Below are 13,953 nucleotides of genomic sequence, written 5' to 3' on the forward strand. Positions count from 1 at the left end.
CTCGTTCTCTCTCGTTCTCTCTCGTTCTCTCTCGTTCTCTCTCGTTCTCTCTCGTTCTCTCTCGTTCTCTCTCGTTCTCTCTCGTTCTCTCTCGTTCTCTCTCGTTCTCTCTCGTTCTCTCTCGTTCTCTCTCGTTCTCTCTCGTTCTCTCTCGTTCTCTCTCGTTCTCTCTCGTTCTCTCTCGTTCTCTCTCGTTCTCTCTCGTTCTCTCTCGTTCTCTCTCGTTCTCTCTCCCGGGATTTTTCACTTGTACCATTCATACTGCTCCAAGACCCAGGTCATTTGTACAGACATCTCCTATAGTGTTAACGAACAAGTAGTATTGATAAAAAATGTTGAAATATCAGGTCTTTCGTTAGGGGAAACGTCTCTCTGCCACCAATATTATTAGTTGTTAAAGTTGAGACTACCTGACATGACCCCTCTGGTGGTATTGGTGTACGACCGCACCATTCATTTATAATGCAGTTTGAGTACTGTTGAAGTAAACAAAGGTGCCCAAGGATTTTAATCATCAGGTAAATTCACTTTATTCCAATTACTGATAAATGCAGCTGACCTCTAAACGCCATGGCTGTAGAAGGATTGTGAGATTGTGGCTGTGATTTACATCCGCTCCATCTGTCTCCACTGTAAAAATAAATGTTCTTGGCACAAGTAATTTGCTAAAAGGGACTATGTAGCAAGAGACAGGTCACATCGTGCTACATGATTATGTACAAAGGCAAAGAAAGAAGTGTGTGTGGCTTCCTAATGTGTCTGGCAAATTTACCACTGGTACATAGTGTGCTTCAACTACCTCACCAGCAATGCTCCAGTGTGTGTTTGTTTTTTCTTAACCCAACTTCCCTTTCCCCCTTAGCTAATAACAGGGCTGGTGTAAAGGGAGGGGTGGCTGCAGACTGTTCTTGAACCCTTGCTTCAGAAATGTGTCTGGAGACTCCCGACCCCTCCTCCCATCTTTCTACCCCAATAACATGACTGCAGAGGGAATGTGGAAGTGACTACAATGTGTGTGCAAAGCTGCCTCCTAGTTTCCTCTCCTCCAGTGACATTACTGCATAGTTCAGTGCTGTACTCCTTATCTCCTGACTGTGGCTTTCTGCAGCTGCCATCTCACCTTGGGGTATATTTAATAAACTGTGGGTTTGAAAAAGTGGAGATGTTGCCTATAGGCAACCAATCAGATTCAAGTTATCATTGTTTAGTATAGTCTACAAAATGACAGCTATAATCTGATTGGTTGCTATAACCAACATCTCCACTTTTGGAATCCTGCAGTTTAGTAAATATACCCCCTTGTCTGAGCCTTGCCACCATCTGCTTTGTGGGGGTTTTTTTCTGTTTTGATTTTTTAATTTATTTTGTTTTGTTATGAAGGAGAGTTTGAGGTGTGAATTACACTTAATCAATAAACAGATGTAAAACTAAGGACTTATAGTTGTCATAAAATTGTTTTGTTACTTATTATAAATACCCAAAAATGGAAGACTTTATTTAATTTCTGAAACATAACGGCTAAATAAGAGCCAACAAGGAGCCATAAAGTAAATGAAAGTGACTTGGGCTGTAACGAAGCCAGTCCCTTCTGTCATTTAATAATCAAGAACAGTTGGCTGACATTGATAACACAAATGTCAATAGATGGGTAACAAACAGCTGCTACTAAAGGCATAACCAGATCCCCAAGTTATAGACAACCAAAGATAAGTACAAGGAGCACTAAATGTGTCCAGATATAGTAATAGCAATTATAATCTTAATCCGTATATGAAATATATAAAGAACAATTTATTCACAAAAAAATAAAAAGGAATATAGGAATTACGCTTGTGACTGACGTCTTTAAATGTTCATGCATAGAACCTTTTTATTTCATATAGTGTCTCAAATGTGTGGTTCCTTTCTTATAACCTAGTTGATAAGTTCATCAAGTCAGTTTCTGATGATATGCGACTCTCCGTCTCGTGTATTCACAGGATGGTCTGCAGAAGGACCAAAAAAGGAAACGAGGGAAGAAAAAAAAAACATAGTGCAGACATGTTTAGATTTAGATAAAAACACTTGTGTGCAACACCAACCTTCACCAAGTGCCTTCTGTCAGAATATCCCGCAGAGTATGCGCTTACCAGAATGGTTTAAATATCCAGCACTTAATACGGTGTCTTTATTTTCTCTAGTGTTCCTATCCCGTCTTTTTCTGTTTCCTCCACTGGTCAGAATATATCCATACAAGCGTATATGTATAAAAGCACTAATAGTGCATCACCTTTTGTAAAAAGGTTTTATTATAACAAAAACAGTGATGTATGAAAAACAGTAGAATAAAACAATGAATAAGAGTTTGATAAAACCTTCAACTGCACATCCTGCTTTGGATGCCTCTTACCCCATGTAGATGTTATACAGCATATATCATGTGTTGCAGTAGAGCCAGCAACGCCACTCACACAGACCTCGGGGAAGGGAGTAATCCTAAACAGGTGTCTGCCCCCAGCCGACGTGTTTCGATTGTATAATCTTTGTCAAGGCTCGCGGGGATATGAGCACTTCCGCTATTTAAACCTAAATTGACCAATCATTAGTGAAAGATTTGATTATACCCGAGCGTTTCTTAAATCATTTTCTATCAAAGCCAAATGGGACTAATAACATCAAGGTTCTACGCATGAACATTTATTGATGTCAGTCACGAGCACCGTTAATATATTCGTTTTTATTTTTTGGGCATTGTATAATTTACTCTCTTTGTGGATCAGAGTTGTCATGTAGGTGGCTGCTCAAGGACTGCGTTTTGAGCTGTTCGCCACTTAGTTCATCTTGTGTTTTATTATTTTAAACTTTGTGAATAAATTACAAGAATGAGCCTAACCCATGAAAGATAGGATGCTACGAGTGATCAATTCACTATCTGAACCATCTATTGTTAAACATTGGCCAATTTAAAGTACTTAACATTAAAGAAGACTTCTGAAGATAAAATAGTAATAAAACTGGAAAATGCTTCCAAATTTGCTAATAATCACAAATGATTAGTAGGTCGTTGCCCTAGATCATCTAAATGCCATTGCATTGATGTCCATAGGAAAAAAGAGGTGACAAACACCAGAGATCAGGATCCATAGCAGAGTTGTATTTTTTATTGATAATTAAATTTTTTATTTTTTGTTATCTTTGTGGATAAACTGCCCTTAATCTATAATCCAAATCAGTATATGAACTATATAATGTTACTGTTGTAGGTGGATATATTTAATGCATAGTTTTGGAAACCTAATTTTGCTACTGTAAGATACAGGACCTGGGTTATGGGTTACAATAGTAATTCAAAGCAGCACAACACGAGTGGATGTAAACATTACACATTACTCATTATTTTGACGATCACATACACAGACCAGTACACGCTCTGGTAGATAAGATCGTGTATTATTGTATTGTACATCACATACATAATACAGCTTTATGCCTGGGTAGATGCATAAAGCTTATCTGTCTCCATTCAATTCATTGTCATTTAGATATTAGATAAACTACATATGGAATATGTCATACGCATAGCACTGCACTTAGATAACACTGTAATATTGTATGACATTGTGTTGTCAATGCTGACACATGTATACATTACAAGCAAAGATGCTTCACATGCGGAATATAACGCTACATCAGTCTTGTCCAGCTCCATTAAGTTCTGTGTCCTTGTGAGGCTCCTTAAGTAGTTGCATTTTTTTTCCTGATTATTCCCCTCCTCAATTTAGTTTTTGATTACATTGTGGGTGAATATTCCCTATGAACTTCTTCAGGAAAAGGATTCCTTTGTTAATTAGCCATTCAATAAAATGATGAACAAGGGTTGGTGTAGTCTTTATTTAATACAAAAAAAATGTTTTTGCAGGTTCCTTGGGTCAGGCAGCCAGGAGCAAGTGGTGTCTGCCAGGGATTGCTGGGTCTTGTTCCACAAATGTACTTAATGATTTTAACACTAAACGGTTCTCCTAGAAGCCATCACCCAAGGAAAGTTTTTTTTTTTTTTCTTTTACAATGGATTACTTTTTGTGATGTTCAGGAAGTCTTCCAGGTGGCAACTACTGATACTACATGAATAACAGCAATGCTGCTCTGGAGCGTTCTATTATAGTATTGCAATGTGAAACTGTGACAGAATGGATGTCCATTTAATGCTTGCTACCTGTGTATATCCAGTCCATGATCACAGAGAAGGATGAATGTGCTACATAACCCCACAACCTACCATCCAAACCAGTTTATTCTCTTAACCAGCTACGGCATGTTGCTGTAAAAGTTGTGAGTAACATTAAATCTCCTATTCTCGTGGTGTCAAAAGATAGACATTGCTGGGTGTGTTTTACTAATGCCATGACAGTCTCTGGTTTATCCTCTAATAAGCATATAAAATTCAAATAGAGTACTTGCTATTACAGTGAGGAGAGTACCAAACACAGTATATTTCAGTTTATTGCTGTCTCTAAAAGAAAATCTGTTTAGAAACAAATTTGAAGTGTGTTTTTATTTGTTTTTGGGTTTTTTTTTGGAAGGCTTACATGGTCTGTGTCATTGAAATAACAATAATATGCATGCATCAAGAGACAGCAATTAATAACAGAAACATGTACTATGAGACTTTAACTAGCAACGATATGGAGGTGGAGGGACACAGGACAGGATAATGTTGATCTAGAAACAAACAGACCAATTGGTCACATGATCTAATAGAACACAAAAAAAACAACACAGGCCTGTGGGGGTTAAGATCCAAAGTCTGCCCACCCTTTGAGTTGGCCAATGAGAGACTTAAACAAGTAGGAGGGAGACCCTGTTACAATTCTCAAAAGGATTAATTGATATCTTGATAAACATGATGGGTTCATGCTCGAATAACTTTCACAGAAAATTAGCAAATCTGGAGAAAACACCTAAATGTGGGATTTGGGACAATTTACAAAAATCCTATATGAAGATGAAATTAAAGGTAGATGAGCTTGAAAAAAATAATTCTGGGGGAGTTATTGAGCATTAAAAAAGAAAGTATATATGTAGATCAGCATTTAAAAATGTCTTATTTCACTACCATTGTACAAAAGGGATATCCTTTACTAAGCAAATTACAGAATATAGAAATTAATTCTGAAAGATGTACTTTTGATGTTGAATGCCTATTTGTAAGTTTAAATCATCAAATTTAGATACAATTGGCATATTTCCTAGATATAGACAAGAAGAGCCAATTTCATGATTTCATAATAGAGCTTCTACATTTCATCTTAAAAATAACTTTATTCAATGAGAAATATTTGCAAACTCTGGGAACAGCAATGGGCACCGCCTGTGCCCCAAAGTATGCATATTTTTTATTTAGGTTGTGGGAGAAGGACTTTGTTTTTTCCTGAACAAAATCAGAATAAAATATATAGTCCTTTTGGACTCGTTTGGACCTTCCTCAAGAAATCGTCAGCTAGATACAAGTTTTTTAGCTGACAAGAAAAGGTGGATCGTTCCTGATTTCAGGATTGGGTATCGAGTTTGATTATCCACCACAAATATTCATCTTAAAGTACCTTGCATGAAATTTGCACCTCTCAGTTCATCAGACTCTACGAATCCTTAACCCAGTGTTTTTTAAATTACAGTTACGTAATAACCTTCGCATCTCCAATTCATTTCATGTCTCTTTGTTAAAACCTCTAATTTTTAATTGGTTTTCTGCTTGCTCCTACATCTGTCCTCTCATTCAACTTCAGCAAGAAGATGAGTGAAATCATTCAGGTCCTAGATTGTAAATATTCCAGAGGAGTTATCAGGTACATAGTCGATTTGTAAAGGATTTGGTCACGAAGAGTGCTCCTGGAGCCGCGCTTCTGATATCAATGCACCTTCTTTGCTGAAAATTTTTTTTTAGTTTCCTAATAAACCTGGGTACAAAGTGTCCAGCATCCACCTTTAAAAGGGAAGGGGGGGTGCTGTCATACACCGGGTCTTCGGTATTGCTAAACCGAGACCCGGCTTCCTCACCCGACCGCCGGCGTCTTCTCTCGCTTCGGCCGGGCACCAGCTTAGTTGATTTCTCTTTAAAACTTTGCTTGACTTCCTATTGGCCCTAAATTAGGCCTCCTATTATTTAAGACACCCCCTCTCCAATCAGTGCATGTTCTTTAGGTCTACTACCTGCTCTGAGTAGGTTGTGTATTTCTCATCTCCATCATTTCAGTGGTAATACTCTGCAGCCTGCAGATCATTGTTCTCCTCTTCACCATTCCAGTGGTAATACTCTGCAGCTTGCAGATCACCGCCCTTATCTCCACCACTCCAGAACGGAAGCTCTGCAGCCCGCAGAGTGTCCGAGTGCTTACCCTCCAGCCGTTCGCAAATCATGTTGCCTGTTCCCCGCTAATCTCGCCAAGTACTCCCTCGAGGGATGCGACCTGCGTAGTGGAAGCAGCTATGCCCATACCTTCTGGCGAGGGTCCCTGGAGAAGACCAGCCGCTACGTTAAACTCCGTGCCTCTGGTAAGAGTAGCATCAAACTTGGCAGATCAGGGTCTGAGAATCCTAGGCTCCATGACAGGAATGGAATGGTTCCATGGCAAATAAGTTTTTTAACATAAGTAATTAATGATTTAATGTATGTTTGATATAAGTTTGAGACACATTGAAGTTGATGAATTACTGACAGCTAGTAGGTTTGCTCGGAACTATTTCTTTTTCTTTTTTTTGTCCATAATACATTGACATGCCGTTCGGTTCGCCACATCAATCTAGATAAATTGAAGATTATCAGCAAGTAATTTCACATTATCCATGTTCCCTCTATATCTATATATACACACTCTCGCTACACGCTGCTTTGTGTGCGACTGACTTCAATTTAACTTATCTAGATCTGTACCTTAGGGTAGGTTATTCCCTAACCGGTAGGTCATTTGACAGCATTCGACAATAAGCATATCCTTTAACAAGCCGAACAAGAATTCCTAAATGGTGTTCTCAATAAATGTTCCATTGCAGTGGTCCAGCTTCTTCTAAGGGGCTGTACCATTTAAAACACCCTGGGTCATGAGGTGAGAGTGCCAGTAATTCCACAATACAGGCATGTGTTATTAATGTAAAAGTTGCATTTTCCATAGCAAATGTAATTAAAATCAAATCCATAATACAAATTAAATGCAAATATTTTTTCCCCTTTAAATATAAAATGAGAATCTTGTTTTGTGCTGCAGTCCAAATGGAAATAACAATTAATTAATGATAATAGATGTCCGCAATTCCACATAATATAGCAGCCACACTAATGATTTAAGTACTATAAGTAAAAGAAGCCAATCCACAATCAGTCAGCAGCTGGTGCTGCTATTCATCGTTACCATCACTGCTTCTCATTACACCAGCACCCATAATAGATAGGCTCCTGCCAGGTCTACTTGTCACAACGACATGAAGGAACCCGTACTGCACTCCAGTTACGCTTGCCCATCCTTACCCTACCATGTTCTGCCTCTCCAGTCCTCAGGAGTTGTATACAGACATATTAATGTTTGTCTTGTACACGTGCACAGAAAGAAGATGCATATTTTATGCAAATAGCTGCTCATGCCCATCAATGGTAAATATTACGTAACAGAAATTGCAGTTGGCTATATATAAGCACCCTGATGTGAAAAGTCCAAGGCTTGATGAATTACTGGTCCATATTATAATACCTTTATTAAGAAGCATCTCTATGCTAAATACATTTAATGCAATACGCCTTAAATATCTATTTACAGTATGTCAGACTTATATAGCTGTACTAACTAAACCCAATAAGCATACTTCTCTATTCAAATTTCTGCTCAATGTCGACCTTATGTTAGCCAACCACATACACCTTTGAATTCAAGATTGATGCAAAACAATCAGGTGGGATTCACTTAGGAAAGCCTAGTAAGAGATAATACAACCACATTGATCAATGTTATTTCTTCATGGGTAGAAGCCATAGTTCTCTGTCACCGTAGAGAAAAACTTTGAGCGAAATTCATTGGGATTTCATGGAGCAGCTGTTAAGACAATATGACATACAACTTACCTTTATAAACTATATGATGGGATTGTATACAGCTGATATTAAATTTAATAGAATGCTATCTGTTAGCTTCCGGATTAGAACGTGTCCTCTGCTTTCAGTACTATTTGTTTTATGTATTGAGGCTGTGTATGCTATTAATGGTGTTGTAAGTCTTGGAATAAGACAATATAATTAGGTTTATGTGTAGATTACTTTGTCTTACTCCTACATTTCCTTATCTGAATTTTGGAGGAACTAAATTAATTTACAGTGCTTTCTAATTTTAAACTCAAATCTTCTAAAACAGAGGCAATGAATATCACATTGCTTTATGCTCAAGTTTCATGACTGCAGTACAATTTTGTTTTTAATTAAAACACACAGCCCTCACATACTTATACGTACGTATTCCTAAAGATCTAAGCTAAATCCTTTAACTGAACTTCATATGAGAGGAATAATCTCTTACACAGACCCCACAAGGTGGAAATATGCAGGTTTGTCATGGAGTGGCAGTACCAAGGTTATTAAAATGAATGTTTTACCTAGGCTTTCAAATCTATTTCAAACACTACCTATAGTGATTCCTAAATTATTATTATTTTTTGCTTAACTGAAAGCACTAATTACAACATTTATCTGGGGGGTTACAAAGCCCCGTACTAACTGAACTATGGATTCTAGAAGTACCGCCCTCCACGGCGATCCAGCGCCATTTCCCAGAGGGACAGCGAAGGGGTAGCACAGTTCTTGGCAGTCTGTAGAGCAGTTGGGCAGCGTCATAGGTAGAAAAGAAAGAGGAGGGGTAGCAGTGTTCTTCAAAGCCTCCAGTGACATTCAGGAGAGCTCCATTGCTCCATTGCTAATTGTTATTGCTGAAATAGAAATAATAGGTCTGACAGTCTTGGTCTTCTAAATCTGCAGTCTTTGAAAGTGTATGAAAATAAAATTGTGACCTGTGAGGTGGTCAAAATTGACTGCAAAGGACTTTAAATTAGTGTTTATTGATGTTGATAATAATGTAGGGGGGGGGAGCAAAAATATGTGATTTTCGCCCCCAAAAAAATAGGGATTTTAGATATATTATTTTGTCCATTTTAGGCCAAAGACTGCAGCAAGCTGGCTGATTACTAAGCGATAGAGCAACGGCACAAACACAGCAGTTTATATCACTGCCCCATTGGAGCTTACAGTTTAAATTCCCTAACACACACACACGTCAATTTGTTAGCAGCCAATTAACCTACCAGTATGTGTTTGGATTATGGGAGGAAACCGGAGCACCGAGGAAACTCACGCAAACACGGACAAAACATACAAACTTCACACAAATAAGGCCATGGTTGGGAATTGAACTCATGACCCCAGTGCTATAAGGCAGAAGTGCTAACCACTTAGCCACCGTGCTGCCTTGTATTACGGCACAGAGCATAAACGTAACACAAGGTATAAAAGTGTTTGGCATAAGTGCAGGTCACCTTCGTCTATTTACTTTTATAAATGTCTAACTCTATTCATTAATACCACTGTCCATCTAATGACCTCTGCATGTTACTGTTACTTCACTCTCTATGATGAATGCCCTGTAACTTTTAAAATGTATTGTATGTGTAGCCTTTGAAGTTTGGTAATATGGGTGCAGGCCACCTTCATCTATCAACTTCATTATTTATTGATATACAGCAAATTACGTAGCGCTTTACAATTGGGTATCTACTTGTCTAAATGTATTCTTGTGCCTCTGTACAACTAATGACATCTGATTGTTACTGCCTCTTCACTCTCCATGATGCATGCTCATTAACGTTCCAAATTTAGTGTGTGTGCAGCGTTTCAACATTTTTATTACTTGCACCTTACACTAATTTTTTGTTGTTGTTTAATGTATCAAACGGTCTTGCAGATGACATTTTTTTCGCAGCCGCTGCAATGTTCTACATGTGGTCGCTCAATGATGAAAAATGCCCAGAAAAACCCTCACACACAGACACCCTTTTTCAAATATAGATGGTACTGAATGACCCTTTCAAAATTGACAAGTATTGAAATATAGAAAAAGGTTTACAATTTATAGTGTTTTGGGAGTGTGCAGCTGAGTTGACACACACACAGTTTTTTTTTAAAAATTAATTCAGATGTCACTGCCTCACACAAGATTTCTTTTACTAGAAAAACTTAAAATTTTAAAGGAAATAAATAGATTTGTTTTTTGGGATTATGCTGCTAATCGTCATACAGCAAAAGCACACTGAGAGGGGAGTGTTCCAACAAAGAGAAAGGTGGCTTGTGATTGGACCATCACAAATCCTTGCTATCCTATGACTTTCCACCTTTCCCTATGTGGCAGAACACCACCCATCACCACCACGGCTTAAATCCAGTCCAGCTGACTGCTGTCAATTGGGTAAACAAAACCCTTTAAAAATCACTCACCAACACTGTGACTGTGTGCATTTGGGAGCTGAACAGGGCCAAGGATGACTGGCGTACAAGAATAGCATTTAGGCCCCTCCAGCCAGTATGTTCTGTAAAGTCATCACCCTGCTCTGGCAAGCAACCAGGGTATGCAGAACTTACCTTGTTCCAGCACTGGTTATATTGATTTACCAATCCATAATGTTTGAAAAATATCACAACCACAACACACACAGACGTTATACAGCTTTGAGTCCTGTCTATGAATGTGTTAACAACAGGTCGAATTTTGTGGTCTACTTTACCAGAAGTAAAAACAAAACACCTATTGCTCTCTCCAAATCCGATTTTGTGTACTTAATAAACAGAGCCACACACCTGCAGAAGGAGAACAGGGTTAGAGGTAGGACATTAAGTCATTTACTGATGGGCCGAGTTACTGTTTTATAGTCTGACAATCTAAATAATGATTATAAACATATCATTAAAACATAAAGGATACATAAATAACAACTATACACCGATATAGAAAATACAACAGATATGATAACATAAAAGATCATACATTTTTAATGCACACAAAACATTAAAAGCAATAAATAATCAAACTGGTGTATAGCAGTACTATTTAGCATTTATTTATGTATAAATAAAATACAACACCACCTCCATATGGTGACATGGTCTGTAATTTAAGAAGTCATTAAGAATCTTGCAGTTTACATAGCGGTGATTGGAGTATGATGAATTACTGATATTGGAATGAGATGTTATGAGCTTATTACCAATATATCTACAAGTGAGTCATATATTGTGACTGCCCTTGAAACAACCTTTGATTTGAGCGCTCAGCCATAACATCTTGTAGGAATATCCATAATGGATGTGAGCCAGCTAGGGACTAGATCGTTCTTGACCTCTTTAAAACCCACCCCACGTGCTTTTCCAATATCTGTAGATAACAAATTGTTACACATTGGAAATTGGTTTAATTTATTTAACTTAATAAATAAGGGTTGTGACATGGTATCTATTATATTTTGCTCTCATTTAGTAAATAAGTTCTCTTGAAGGCATCTAAAATGAAAGTATCAGTATACGAAGAATGGGAGAGGTATTCTGCAACGAAATCATGGATAGAGCCGTTCCTTATTCTTTCGCCAGGCTGAATGGTAATTACTTTTATAGTCTAGGAAATTGTAGCATACAACAGATATGAAATGTGTACAGTGTAGAGATTGTTTGCCATGGTTGCAGTTCGAGTTAAAGCTAAAAAGTTGATGGTGTTTTGGTGCACATCAAAATGAAATGAAAATCCAAAAGGGTTACTATTGAGGTATGTGATGAAGTCTGGGATGGAAAATGCAGCACCATCCTGGATACAAATAAGATCATCTATATGAAGCAGTATGCCTTGTGAAAGGAATTATACTTATTGAACTGGACTGGTCTGCATGGGCCACCGTAGGTCCTATGCAGGGAATCACATGAGGAAGCTGCTTTCTCCTCTCCCTCCATGTTTAAATATCTCTCACTGTGCTGTCACTGAATGGACTCTGAACTATTTATGTCAGTATGTACATATAAATTGTGAGGCTTTAATCTTTATTTGACATTTGCATTCAAATATGAAACGATAATTGTACAAGGTTGCTCTCTTGCTCCTTTCTTTGCTCACTTAAGGCCTAAGTCTTTAAGGATAGCAAAGTATAAAAAGTGAGTAACTTTGCACCTGGGAAAAACCATGTTGAGTTGGAGGGGGAGGTAAATTTAAAATGTGGGGACAGATTTATAGTTGTATAGGGCATGTCCTAGATCAGGGGTAGGCAACCTGCGGCTCTCCAGGTGTTGTTGAACTACAAGTCCCAGCATGCTTTGCCAATTGATAACCAGCAGATAGGTGGCAAGGCATGCTCGGATGTAGTTTCACAAGACCTGGAGAGCCGCAGGTTGCCTACCCCTGTCCTAGATCAACTTTAAATTTCAGTGTAAAAATAAAGCTATCAAGTATTTGCGTCCTACATGAAAAAACATCCAGTATTTAACTTATGTGCAAAATAATAAACTATTTTGCACCCCTTGTATTGTAACATGGTTTGTCCAGGAGCAAACTTACACCTTTTTTTTGGGGCTTTGCTCTCCTTAATGACTCACACTCTTAATGTTTTACACTTGCATAGATCCAGTGTTATTTGATACTGGAGAAGATTTTCTATTTATTTAGGACTTGCATGTTGTTGATGTACATTTTATTATTTACATATTTACTATTGAATATGCTGGATTTTAGTTAATCATATATGCAAGTAATTTATATCACTGTTACAATGGATTCATTTTTTGGTATTTTTATTTACACACACACAAGTTTTTGCGCAGATTTGTTTTATTCTACCCATCATTACTTAATACACACTAAACCTTTTTCTATTTGTATATAATTATAATATTTATCAGCCATGTTTTACTTAATTGTAAATATATATACAACCAGTGTATCTCACCCACCACAGTCAGTGCCTTGATATACTCTGTTTACTGAAGAAAATGTCTCTATATATGTGATGCGTCACATGTAAACTGCTTCTAGGTCAAGCAAAATACCTAACTATGGGCAGCTAACATGGGCGTTGTAGAATGCTGCATTTTTTTCTCCGGGAATCTGCAACATTCCAAAGTGATAAAATGCTTCTAGTGTTATATTCAGGTGAATAGGGAATTCTATCAAAGCGTTCTAGTGCGAGTGTTCCCCATTCACTTCAATAGAACACTGGGTAAATGCTGTGGCATTGCTCTAATCAGTGATGCCATTGTTTCCTGGTCATGTCGATAGGCAGCATCTCACAAGCTAACTGCCTCCAGTGTAATCGGGCAACAAGTGCACACAAAAAAGGAAAACAAGTCAGTAGTAGAAGTGAATATATGTTGGCCACTAGAGGTCTCTAAAGTACAGCAAAATACAAATAAAAAATGTACTGTTTGCATAAAAGCATTCCAAGCCCATTGACTACTATACACTCCAAATATCTATGTTTAGGACATTTAGATCTCAAATTAAAAATACAATGCGAACACAGAATAAACCACAAACAACAGATGTATATATAATAGCATGCATCACTTTATTTTATTTCAGAAAAGTGATCTGCTTTTTATAGATATTTGTTACAGTAGTTATACAAAGTCATTAAATTTACAAAATCTGTGCAAACTCTTTCTTTCCAAGTTGCCATTGTTTGAAAGCATGCATAAAGGATGAGCAGAGAGGCAACATGTGGCTGTTAGTGTTTGGACTGCCACTCCCATCATCTATTTGGCTGTTGGGGATGATAGGTAGTGTCATCGTACAGAATCTGTAGAGACACATGTTGCCTACCCCTGTAATAAATCATTAGCACATCACTGTATGTAGAAGTGTATGTATATTTACATACCAGTAACATTCATTAAAGAACAATATTGGTACTAGTTTT

Source organism: Mixophyes fleayi, unplaced genomic scaffold, assembly GCF_038048845.1.
Source record: "Mixophyes fleayi isolate aMixFle1 unplaced genomic scaffold, aMixFle1.hap1 Scaffold_3560, whole genome shotgun sequence".
Classification (NCBI taxonomy): Eukaryota; Metazoa; Chordata; class Amphibia; order Anura; family Limnodynastidae; genus Mixophyes; species Mixophyes fleayi.